A 12032-nucleotide genomic window follows, 5' to 3' on the forward strand; every position below is an offset into this window, starting at 1 on the left:
TCGCTGCTCTTTTAATTCCCTCAATTCTTTCACTATCAAATTTACAATATAAATATAATTCCTCGTACCATACCTGGACAAATTGCCGTCTATCGGCATTGAATGAAGGGGGGGGGGGGGGGTCAACGAACATAACATGCATTGATCCTACACTCTCTTGGCTGTCCTACAAAATTTAATTAAAAAGACATGGAACTATGTAAAGATTTACATTACCTTCCTATTTTAATGCAATTGCTTGTAACGCAAATCCCCAATATGCAATATTTCTGTGAGCCATCCATTAAAGAGGAGACAACTACAAGGTTTATATTTGAATGGCGGTCCCGAAGTATTTCGCGTTGCTGCTTAAGTTAGTGTAATAACTTTAAAACGAAATGCAAAAAAAAAGAATGCCCAGTCAATCAAAAATTAGATCATTAATTAGTTTCCATGTTCTTGTTGAACCAGCCTCTTTATAAGAAAGTATTTTAGACGCGCACCTGCAAGATTTTGTCTTTATCTTTTGTGCGTTTGTTCTGAGGACGCAGAGGCGTTCACTTTTTTCAAAGCGTTGAATAACGTTGATTATATACAAACATGGAGCGAAATCGACTGTCAAAATGTATCGCCAAAAAACAGGAATTTAAGTATACATCATGAAATTACGAGACACAGAAAAGAACAAACTTAACAGCACACTGTGCCAGTGAACGTCAAAATAACACCATACAGGTACTGTTGAGAGGGAAATATTAGTACGACCACACCGAGTCCGTGTTACGTCATAGGAAGACGTAACAAACTGTCACGAACCTATTGGGTATGAATACTTCGCATGTTCGTCTGAAAGAGAAATAAATGTAACATTTTAAAACTTTTATCGGGATACACGTAACACTATACATACTTGTATCAATTAAACAGTCACGATAATAGTGTTATGTAAATTAATAAGAACTAGAGGTACTGTGAGCGATGAGCTCACTAAATGATACCCCCCGCCTCCCATATGGTTATAACTGGTGAAAAAGTCCAGGTTTTCCTGTGGCCGGGAATCCCAAAATATGTGTCGGATCAAAAAGTAAAATAGAAGGTGCACAATGGCAATATGTAATAAAGATTCTGTGAAAGTTTCATCAAATTTCATTCAGTGGTATGAGAGGAGTTGTGGATAATAGATGGGTACCCCAAAGCGTAACAGACGGACGGACGGAATTAACGATTACTGTATACCCTCCCGCTATTCAGGCTGAGGGTATAACTATAAATGTACCTATTTTGATTGATTGATTAATTGTATATTGTTTAACGTCCATCTCGAGAATTTTTCACTCATATGGAGATGCCACCACTTGCCGGTGGAGGGTTACAAATTTTGTCCTATGCTCGGCACTCAGGGCCTTTGAGCAGTGAGGGATCTTTTTCGTGCCAGCACCTACTGCGACACGGGGCCTCGGTTTATACGGTCTCATCCGAAGGACCGGTCTCCACGTCCCGCAGTGGGATTCGAACCCGCGACGCAAGGATTGACTCCTTACTTCGCGACTCTAGATCAGACGCTCTAACCACTGCGCCACGCGGGCGACGGTACCTTTTTTGCTTGAAACAGCTGTATGCATACTTGCTGCCAAAATTCTTTCTCTTAATAGCCTGCAACCCTTGAGAAATCATTTCTATTATGACGACTTTACCCGGACTTGCACTTCCTTTACCGATAGCTGATATAGCCTCAGAGTCGTCCATGTGGTTAGTTGACTATCTTTCAAATTTGATTTCAGTTTGTTTGGAAAGTACCTATGAAATTTGTTTGACAACTCTCTAGTTGCGTCTTCTGTCTCTTCGGATCTCGCGTGGAAGCATCACTTCAAAAAATTATATCTAAAATCTTGTGCCATGTCAACGCTGTCATCATACGGCTTCCGCTTTGTATGTTGATAAAGATCATGACATGCCTATGAACTACATGTCAGTAGTTCGTCTGTCTTTGTGTATTTTTTATGTCCTATGCCTGTCATTTACTTGTTGGCCCACTAAGTTCGTCACATTTAATTGATAGCTGTTGATAGTTTATTGTAAATCTCGGTTGGTGTGCCATTTTTTAAGAAAATTGGGTATATCCTTCATAATTATGGGGGTGTTCGAACATACTCAGTTTTCTTTATTTAAATTTCTTTATGGGGTCATACCAGTACACTTTGTTTACATGTACTCTACGACTATAACATTGTTCGAAATTTCTCTGTTTAAACAAAACCGTATTTTTGTAAGAGGAGTTTAATTTTGGAAGAAGTAGTGTCGCAACAGGACAGAATTTTGTGAATTTTCTATCCCATGTATATTTTAACAGTAAAGCAATGCTGTGTAAATTTCAGAAGCTAATTATATAACGTTGAGAATGCTACGCCTTACTGAAAGTCGAAGCTAAACTGGATAGCGTTCTTAAGTTCTGCAGTAGAAGAACATCAAAACTGCGACAACTAAACGATATTTTACCAGTACCTGCTGGAAGCGGTATATTTTCCTCAGCAGCAAAAGAAAATGCGTGACATGTTGAAGTCAATGCTCCCTCCACTTATTAGAGGAATGCGGACGTCCTGTTTAACAATATGCAGCTTTCTGATCTGGTTTGTCTCCAAGTAGCTGAGGAAGTATTGATGACGACCTAATATTTCATGGTGGAGAGGCAGACTTTACCATTGAAGTCAAAAAGCAGATGAGTGATATAACATTGCATGGACATTTATACTAGTATATATTTATTCATTGAACAGGTCCAGTTCAAAGACTATTTGTACCTTCGTAGCTATTAATATTATTTATTGCCCGGAAAGTAGTGGGATTGTGTCTTCTGGGCAAAAAAATGGATAAAGGATGTTCGAAATGTCATTGTCTGCGTAATTATCATCTTGCATTGGTGAGACAAGATATGGATGAGTTAAAAAGCATGTCATTTTTAATGATGACTTCGGACAAATATATTGCAAGTATATCAAGTATTTAATCTTCTACTTAAATCAATAGGAAGTAATCTTCACATAAAATGTGAAAAGGTGTAGTAAAATCAATTACGTCCCAACGGGATAGAAATATGGAGGGACCATATGGGATGTCAATACTAAGTTAGGAGCAGGCACAATATATATTTATATATAACTGTGTTTATGAAGTATTTTAATTTTGTATACAATCTCAAAATATAGTAAGGTGAAAAAAAATCCGGATTTTTCTATGCATATTTTTTAACATGAATATTTATCGAAATATATATTTTTTTAAACATTATTTTCATATCTGAAAACAAAAGAGCTACTTTTAGAGTTATTCCCCTTGTTTCTATGTGACGTCACGTGATGATGCTTTTGGCAGACGACATATCTACGGATTACAGTGATGTCAGAAATTGACAAGAGAAAACGTCTCCTAAATTTATATGAAAGCGGAATCACTTCGGCGCAAAAATTGTGTGAAATAACAAACATACCTAGGTCTACTGTGTATGATAATTTGAAAAGATTTCGTGAAGGGAAGTCCGAGATACGGTGTCAAGGATCTGGTCGAAAGAAAATTTTTGACGTGAATGACAGCAGACGGGCTGCACAACTTGCTGCTTCTCATCCGCAGTGGTCAGCACAGCAAATTGCCAATGAATGTGCAAGAAGGGGATCCGTTTTAGCTTCAAAATGGACTATGGGTCGGACTTTGGCTCGCAGTAATTATTTAAAATCGGTCCCTCAAAAGGTGCCACTAATGACCGCAGAACATAAGCGTAAAAGAGAGGCATGGTGCATTGTACATCAGAATGACAATTTTGACAATGTGATTTTTACGGACGAAAGTCGATTTCAGTTCTACAGATGTACCCGAAAAAGGTGGGCAAAATTTGGATATTGTCAAAAAATGGTGCGCAGGTACGATAAGGCTTCCCAGAGAATATTGTAGTGTACTCTCTGCATGAACTTCTCTGAACTACAAATGTATGACGTCATAATTGAAAATGACGTCAAGTCACTGTATACTTGAGCTGTAATGATGGGGAGAATATCATAAACTTAACACCTTATTCCAATCTGCATAAAAAGTTGCGGAATTCTAGTTTAAAATGAACATGATTTTATCATTTTTTCTAAGTGTAATATATCCGAATAATATAGATAACCTAGCTTTGTTAATCTTGTTTAAGAGTCAGCGTGTTCAAACTTCGTACGAAAATATACGTTTGACATTTACCCTTTTTTATACCCGTGGACAGAGGCAGAATTCAAAACATGTGTGTAAAAGAGCCTGGCGCAGGTTGTAAATGAGGATTTATTTAATATCTTTTGTGGAATTATGTAAGAAGAGTTCCCCTCTAACTGAATCTTGCTTGGGAAAAATGAATGATGGCTTTGTTTTAAAACAGTTGACGATATTCGGCGGAAAATACCCTCAGATTTGTCGGTAATTTGAAGTGAATCTGAAATAAATTGTTCCAAAGAAATAGTATAACTTTTCCCAAGCACATTTCGGTTTCACAAGGATGCAACGAGTTTATTTATGTGACAAAAATTAATAAAAATTGTGTTAACAACCTGCGCCGAAGCGATTTATGTGAAACATTTCAAAAAAGAAGAAATGACCGTCACGTGATCAACAAGGTCATGTGACATCGTAACAAATATGTTTATAGATAGCCTAGGGGATCCTTTCTATGAATTTGGCGCACTGAAGTACATAACTTAAAAATAAAACTAAAAATCAACTTGGCAATGCAGTGTTACGTTTTAAATGCATTTTAAGCTCCGGGTAGCCTTAACAGTACTGCGTGCCGAAGTTCTCACCAGCTGTTACGGTATGGGGTGGAATAAGCAAGTTGGGTTTAACTCCGCTTGTTTCTGTCAGTGGAAATATTTCTGCAGTGAAGTACTGTGAAATTTTGGAGGAGGGGTTGTTGTCATCCAATATTGTGACAAACGATCTACCTTATGTTTTACAACAGGACAACGCTAGACCGCACACCGCAAGGTATACCTGTGACTGGTTTACACAGAATCATGTGACCGTAATGGACTGGCCTGCTGCGTCACCGGATTTAAATCCGATAGAAAATGTTTGGCAGATCATGAAAGATCGAGTGGAAAAAATTCAGCCAGATAATATCACAGACTGGAAAGTTACAATCATGGAAACATGGATGGGTTTGGATCAGATCTATATAGACAGTCTGGTAGAAAGTATGCAACGGCGCATCGCTCAGTGTATAGCGAGACACGGGGGTCTGACTGACTATTAAGTTCATGCATTGTAAATTCAGTGGTTCTATATTCATAATATTGCTTCCATTTGAAAATATTGTTGCAAAAATAAAAATAAAATACTTAAGTTGAAATCCGGATTTTTTTTGCACTTTACTATAGTTCTGTAATGCCTATATTATACCTTTTATTGTACATAATCGTTTTTTTTTATGTGGACAATGGTACATGTTTATATAATTTTTTTTTCTATATAGCAATACTATTTTGTGGTCTTGGGGAAACTATCATAAACAATCTGATTCCTGCATTCAATGAGCTTATTTTTTTTACCCCTGAGCGGGACCCTTGGTGACTGGTCAGTTTTCTGTTTTTTTTTTTTTTATTTATTCACTAAACGGTTTGGCGTCTTCAGCATCACAGCAAAGGAAATTTCTTTCTCCAGTATGCTGGGGACAGGATAACAAAGGAAGAAAAGGATGGAAAAGTCGGCGAAAACAAATTCTTCTTTTACAGTTATAAGGGACAGGAACTTAGATTAACTATGGTAAGAATTAAATGTGGCATCAATTGTGTTCATGATATTTGCTGCCAAAGGTAAGAGAAAGAGGCAATAGTAGATTTACATTAGAATATTTCAAATAAATGCATAAAAAATAGAAAGCTGTTTGGAGGGTCAATGTGACACCATGATAATTCCCTTCTGATTGGAAAAATATTTGTATCAAATAAAGTACTATCAGTGAAAGTAAAAAGAAAAAAAGAATACAATCATTACTTCAAATAAACAGTTACATGTTTTTGAAATAGTAAACAAGTAAAGGTTGTGAAAGTTGGTCACATAGCTAACTTCATACAATCAAATGGCCAAGTGGGACCCATGATCAACTATAGTGGAGCTGTGCTGGCAACACTGAGTGATACAAATCAATTTGACAATGTATGACAAAACTCTGCAGATAAGGTATTTCCTCAGGAAAGGAGGAAGGCTTATCTTGACAGAGCACACAAAGATTATACAAGGTCCACATTTTGACATTGATGCTGCACACATTGATAAAGCCCAAAGCATTATCACACCTGCCTCGCCAAGGAAGACAGTCAAGGAAACAAAGGATTTGCCTTCAAGGGAATTGGTCAAAAGAAATATAACTCATCATCTACAGAAAAAGCACAAGCTCCAAGTCCATCAACAAAGATCATTATTCTATTTATTGCTGTTGAAAAGTTTCAATTCCCAACTGCTTAAATACTTTTCTCTTCCTTTGCTATAAGTACAAACCAGTAGAGCTTCAATCTCGACAGAGACTTCTGGTTGTATATATCAAGAATATGAGCCTTTAACAACTTCTAAATGGAATTTGACTTGAATACTGTCACATTGTTTTGAAATTAAACAGAATGAAAGGAATCCATCACAGAAGGCGAACGGCTCTGTACAAGGACCTTTTACATATGCAAGAAGAAACAGGGTGGGAAGGACCGATAATCTTAACATCCAAAGACAAAAAAAGGCAGTAAGTGTGGGGAATGATGCAGAGCTCGAGAAGAAGGTCTAAAACAAGGAAGTCCTTGTTGAGAACTTAAATGAAATCAAGAAAAAGGACATGCATAAAGTTGACATGTCAAATGTCATTGTTAAGCTTTCTGCGGTAGGAAAGAGAATGGAATCTAACCAGGAAATCTCCAAATCCATCACCATCGAAGATTCCTCGGCTTGCAAGAGACTTGCTTTCAGGACAATAAAAAAAATTGGGTATACACATTGCAGCATCAATGTTATAGGAAATCATATATTGTGAATTGTTAATTTATTTATGCCTTGAATAAATTTGTTTTATTATTCAGTTTGCAGTGGGAGTTGTACTAAATACATCTTTACATCTCGCAACTCAGGACAACAATGTGCAGGAAATGAGGTGCAACATTATGAAGACCATCATTAATAATAAAGGTGCATTACAATGTTCAGTTCAGAAAAGTAATCCTAATCCTAGAATATTCCACTGAATCATCAATGTACGAACTTTTATGGATTTGTTAGAAAAGTGTATGCTGGATTTTAACCTGTATGTGCACACAATGCATATATTGATTACGATTTGCACAATTTGATAGGAAGAATGGGATCATTAGAGTTTGATCTTTGCTGAAAAATCCCCCCTACACACACACACAATCAAGGAGGAGTTGCAGTATATAAACAATTAAACATGCAACTCTCTCTTAAATAATTGAGAAGATTAAGAATTTATTTTCTTATAGTTATTATTTTTATTGTCCTTGTCATCCACTTCTTTGATATGTTGCAAGTGGAAGGAAAGTTCAAACTAAGAATGTTTATATTCAAATGTAAAATGATAAACTTTTCATCTAAATTGTAAATTAACACTTTAATGGTACTTAAGATTGAAAGAAACGAATAATTTGCATTATGCAAGAGGTTTATATCTGAAAGATGAGGACACTAGACATTTCTGCAGACGTTGTTTCCGGCATGAACAAGCTCAAGTAGACTAGTAGAAGATGAAAACAAGGATTTCGTCAGCAGTGGCGAAGGAGGATCTGTGGATGAGGAAGGTGGTGAAATATAAAAAAGAGTTTTATGTCAAGTTCAAATTTATCAATAACATAATGATAACATTATATTAAATATGCGAAGTAAAACAAAAAAAAAAAAACTACATGTATGTACGTTTTGTATTTATTTCTCACCTTCGGGCACCTTTGTGGCTGTCTTAACTTCTCCTGCGACATCTGACGTTGGGCCCTCTGTGGGGGTGATATACCCTTTGCTAACTTCTCTGGCGAAATCTGTCGTTGGACCGGGACCCTCTGTGGAGCTGATATAACCTTTACTAACTTCTCCGGCGATATCTCTCGCTGTACCCTCTGTGGGGGCGGGAGATCCTTGGGATGTGACATCTGTGTTCACCAAAAAAAAAGATGAGAACAGTCATATATCAAGTTCAAATGTATAACAATATTATAACTGGACATCACGCATTTGCATACAAAATTAAAAAAAAAAACTGTGTACGACTTGTATCTATTTCTTCCGTTTTGTCGTTGATCTCTCTGTGGAGGTGGCAGATGTTGTTGTGACATCTTCTGTGTTTGCTAAAAAAGAAGGTGAGAAAAGTCATAGTTACATCGTACGTTAGCATACAGATCCAAAACAAACATGTAATTATATAACATAAATGATTTTCTAAGTTCAGTCTGCGCAGGTAAGTAAAGCCTGTACGATTCAATTATTTCTTACATTTTGAAGGGACACAAAGTGTAGATTATACAAAGGTGGATATCGTGTTTATCGTTACTACCTTCCCAGCCACTTCATCTTGCTTTATAAGCTATTTATTAAAAAAAGAACTTAACCTTGCATGATGTTGTTTTAACTCTCTCTGGTTCGTCTGACAGTACTTCTAACAAAACTCTTGAAGGTATTTTCAAATATCGGACGCCAGTCGCAATTTGGAGACTTGTATGCGATTTGTACCCTATTGTACAAAATGATATACAAGAACAAGATTTGTCGCAGTCAAAACCCCCTTGTCGTTTCCCTGCAGCACCGTGTATACAGTCGACATTCTTCTTGCAAAGTTTAAGACAATACGATTGTCCACATAAAAAAAAATCACGCTCCTCATTTGAAGCATTGTGGCAAAGTGTATCTGATAATTGTGTATGGGTCACAATTTTGTCACTTATTATCTTATGAATCACTTTTTTTTTCACAATTAAAATATATAAGGGTATATCATTCATTCTACTACAAGACCTCGTATTTAACAAAAAACAAAGAAAATACCAACACAATGAATGGAAACATTGTTTGTGATTAATTAAATTTAATGTGTTTATCATTCCTATATTTACATAGCAGAGGGGAATGTTTTACTATCGTATTAAGTTTTCAACAGATAGGTGATCTGAGGTCACGCTTATTCGTATTAATGTTCACGCTGACCTGGTACATACTATATTGCCCTGATTATCAATCTATTGCCCTGGGGCCCGTTTTACAAAAAGACTTACGACTTAAGACTAAATTTAAATCTATATATAACTTTTTAATTAACATTTTATCGAAAATTATTTTTAACTTTTAAAAAGGGAAGTGGTAAGAAATTATTACACATCCAATTTTCAAAAAGAACGATAAATTTTGTAAAGTTTTACAACAATCTGAAGTTTTTGGTCTTAGTCATAAGTTCTTTTGTAAAACGGACCCCTGATTTATCAAGCTACACGAATTTATTTTAAAACTCGTTCAGTCTTACATTCATAACTTCTCACAGTTTACGTTAAATATGTTTATTGAGATCATCGCTACATACATATATATCAAATATATTGAGCGGATATAAACACCCATAATTCATTTTCTAAAATAATAAGTTTGTATAACACTATCTCAGGTATTTGCAAACTCTTTGTAAATCTAATTTGCCTTAATAAAGACCAAGCACCTGCGCACAATATGCTCATTTTGTTATATGCATTAGCATGTATAAAGATAAAAAGTTACAAATTATTTATTTTTCAAATGAAGTATCCTAAGATTTTTTCAACATTATTTTTTTTTATCTTTATAAAAAACAATTTTATATACAAGTGTACAATTCAAAAAAGATGCTGTGTAATACATAATACAAATGTCATATCCATAATTTACCCATTATTAAATTATTTCGTTTGAAATCATTGTATGTATTTAAAAAATATTTCAATGATGTAGACTTTAATTTAAAAAAAAGTCTTAGTTAAGTTCCGTAAAATGTTAGATATCATTGACTGTTTTCCGTTCTCTTCAACATTTTTCATTTAGACGCCAGAGTATTTGAACTACTAGTATATTTACAAAAAAATTGAAATTTCAATCAGGTATGAAATTTAACAGTAAAATACCGTAATTGTGTTATCTATTTTTCTACCCTAATTTATAAAAAATAATTCTGTATACCTAATTTAAAGTAATTCAATAGTTCTTCATTTAGAAACGCAAAGGACCTTTCACCAGAAAAAAAAAATCAAGATATCATTAACATTATGGTAAGTAAATTTAAAATACTTTTTTCACTAGATGTATAAATTATTTCGTTACATTTCAATTTTTACGTTGTATATTTAAGTTAAAATCACTTTTTAATTATAGCAAGAGGAAATGTAGGTTACAAGAGACAGAAGAAGAAAAGAAAAAAAAAAAGAAGTTGAAGAGGAGAAAGATGAAGAAGAAGACGGTGAACAGGGTGATGAACAGGATGAAAAAATGATGAAGATGGAGTTGCTATAAAAGAAACTATAATTGTGATATATATTTATTGGATATTAAAAAAAAGCGTAAGTTAAAAAAAACATAAGTTGGGATTTTTCAACCAAAATCATTGCCAAAGTTAAAAGTGTGAAAATGAAAAATAAATTTCCAAAAGTAACCGTAAAATTTGACAGTCATGCAAAATTGACGGAGTTATCTTTCTTACATTTCTCATAAGTTGGTTTTTTTTAATTTCTTTTTTGGTAAGTTTTATTCAAATAAAAAAATATTATTTTATCAAAGAAATTATATGTTTAATTACAAACTGCTTTATGTTTTTTTTTACTTTTGCCTATTTTACAAGTTATATATCAAAATAATTTACTTACCTCCTTTTCTGTGTCTGTATATCTACGACATCTGTCTACTTTTTTTCTTCAAAAACTTGTATATATGATCTGTTAGTTGGATTTCATAATTTTTATTTATATTTTATTTCTTCATATATAAAATATTTCAAAAAATAAAATTGATGTCTTTTTTCTTTTTTGAAAAATGAAAGATCTCTCATGATACATGTATAGTAAGCGCTTAAAATACCAAATATTAAAGTAAACATGACCGAGTTATTTTCCATGCATCGTTTATTCGTGCCGAAATAGTCTTTGTCATCTTTTTTTTTTTTTTAAATACCTTTTCCTTAACGATAATTTTTGGAAAAAGTCTATTTAATATGTTAAATATTTTTTTTCAATATAAGAAAATAATACTATACTGTAGCAAAATTCCTAAGGCCATTTTTTTTATTAGTTGTTTTACGGATTTTTTTTTTTGGGAAAATGTCCATTGGGTGGCTACAAAAAAAAAAAAAAAGAAGAAGTGTTCAATGTTCAAAACTTTTAATATGCAGCATATCAAAGCAGTTGGGGAAATCAACCTCAGAACATTGCACAGAAATGTCTTTCTTGGCATTCCTCACTAAAAGAGAACGATTCTCCAAGCAGAGAGAGATATTATGTGAACAATGCTAAACTTTTCTGTGTATGTCTATGACTGGATACGGGTGTCCTCTCACTGCTACGTCCACACTTCCACAGAAAAACACACTTCAGCATATTTTACACAACCCCCTGTAAAATAATAAAAGTTTAATCAAATTCAGATAATACGTTTTCGTAAGCAGTATTAAACAGTATAAAACTAAAATTCAGTGCACAATCAATGGACACAAATAAACTTACTAGAATGATAAGTCATCCCCATAGGGTTTCACATTCCTATGACTCTCATACAAACATTTTTTGTCTTAGAACATCCTGATGAGTCAGTTCCATTCCCAAATCTAAAATTTAAAACTTTAAGAAACATTTCTTTCACATAATTTGATAGATTCATACCTATACAATGACAAAAAAGTCTTTTGTTTCTCCGATGCTTTAACAATTGACAACACGTCATGCAGATTTTTAAAATACAGTCAAACATGTGCTTTTAAAAATGTCATAAATAATATATGAACTGTTAACTAACCATTAGATTTAACTGTTTAAAACTTCGCC

General features: G+C 34.1%; 1 long non-coding RNA gene across 1 annotated transcript; it reads right to left on the bottom strand.

Moving 5' to 3' along the window:
* Positions 1 to 11355: 11355 nt before the first annotated feature.
* LOC134256404 (uncharacterized) lies at positions 11356 to 11798 on the bottom strand. The gene is made up of 2 exons (XR_009989719.1): positions 11715 to 11798; positions 11356 to 11603 (listed from the first exon to the last, which is right to left on the bottom strand). It is a non-coding gene; the product is annotated as an uncharacterized LOC134256404 (long non-coding RNA).
* Between the last annotated feature and the right edge of the window lie 234 nt (positions 11799 to 12032).

Source organism: Saccostrea cucullata, unplaced genomic scaffold, assembly GCF_032062105.1.
Source record: "Saccostrea cucullata isolate Sc308-1 unplaced genomic scaffold, CSIRO_AGI_Scuc_v1 ctg1801, whole genome shotgun sequence".
NCBI lineage: Eukaryota > Metazoa > Mollusca > Bivalvia > Ostreida > Ostreidae > Saccostrea > Saccostrea cuccullata.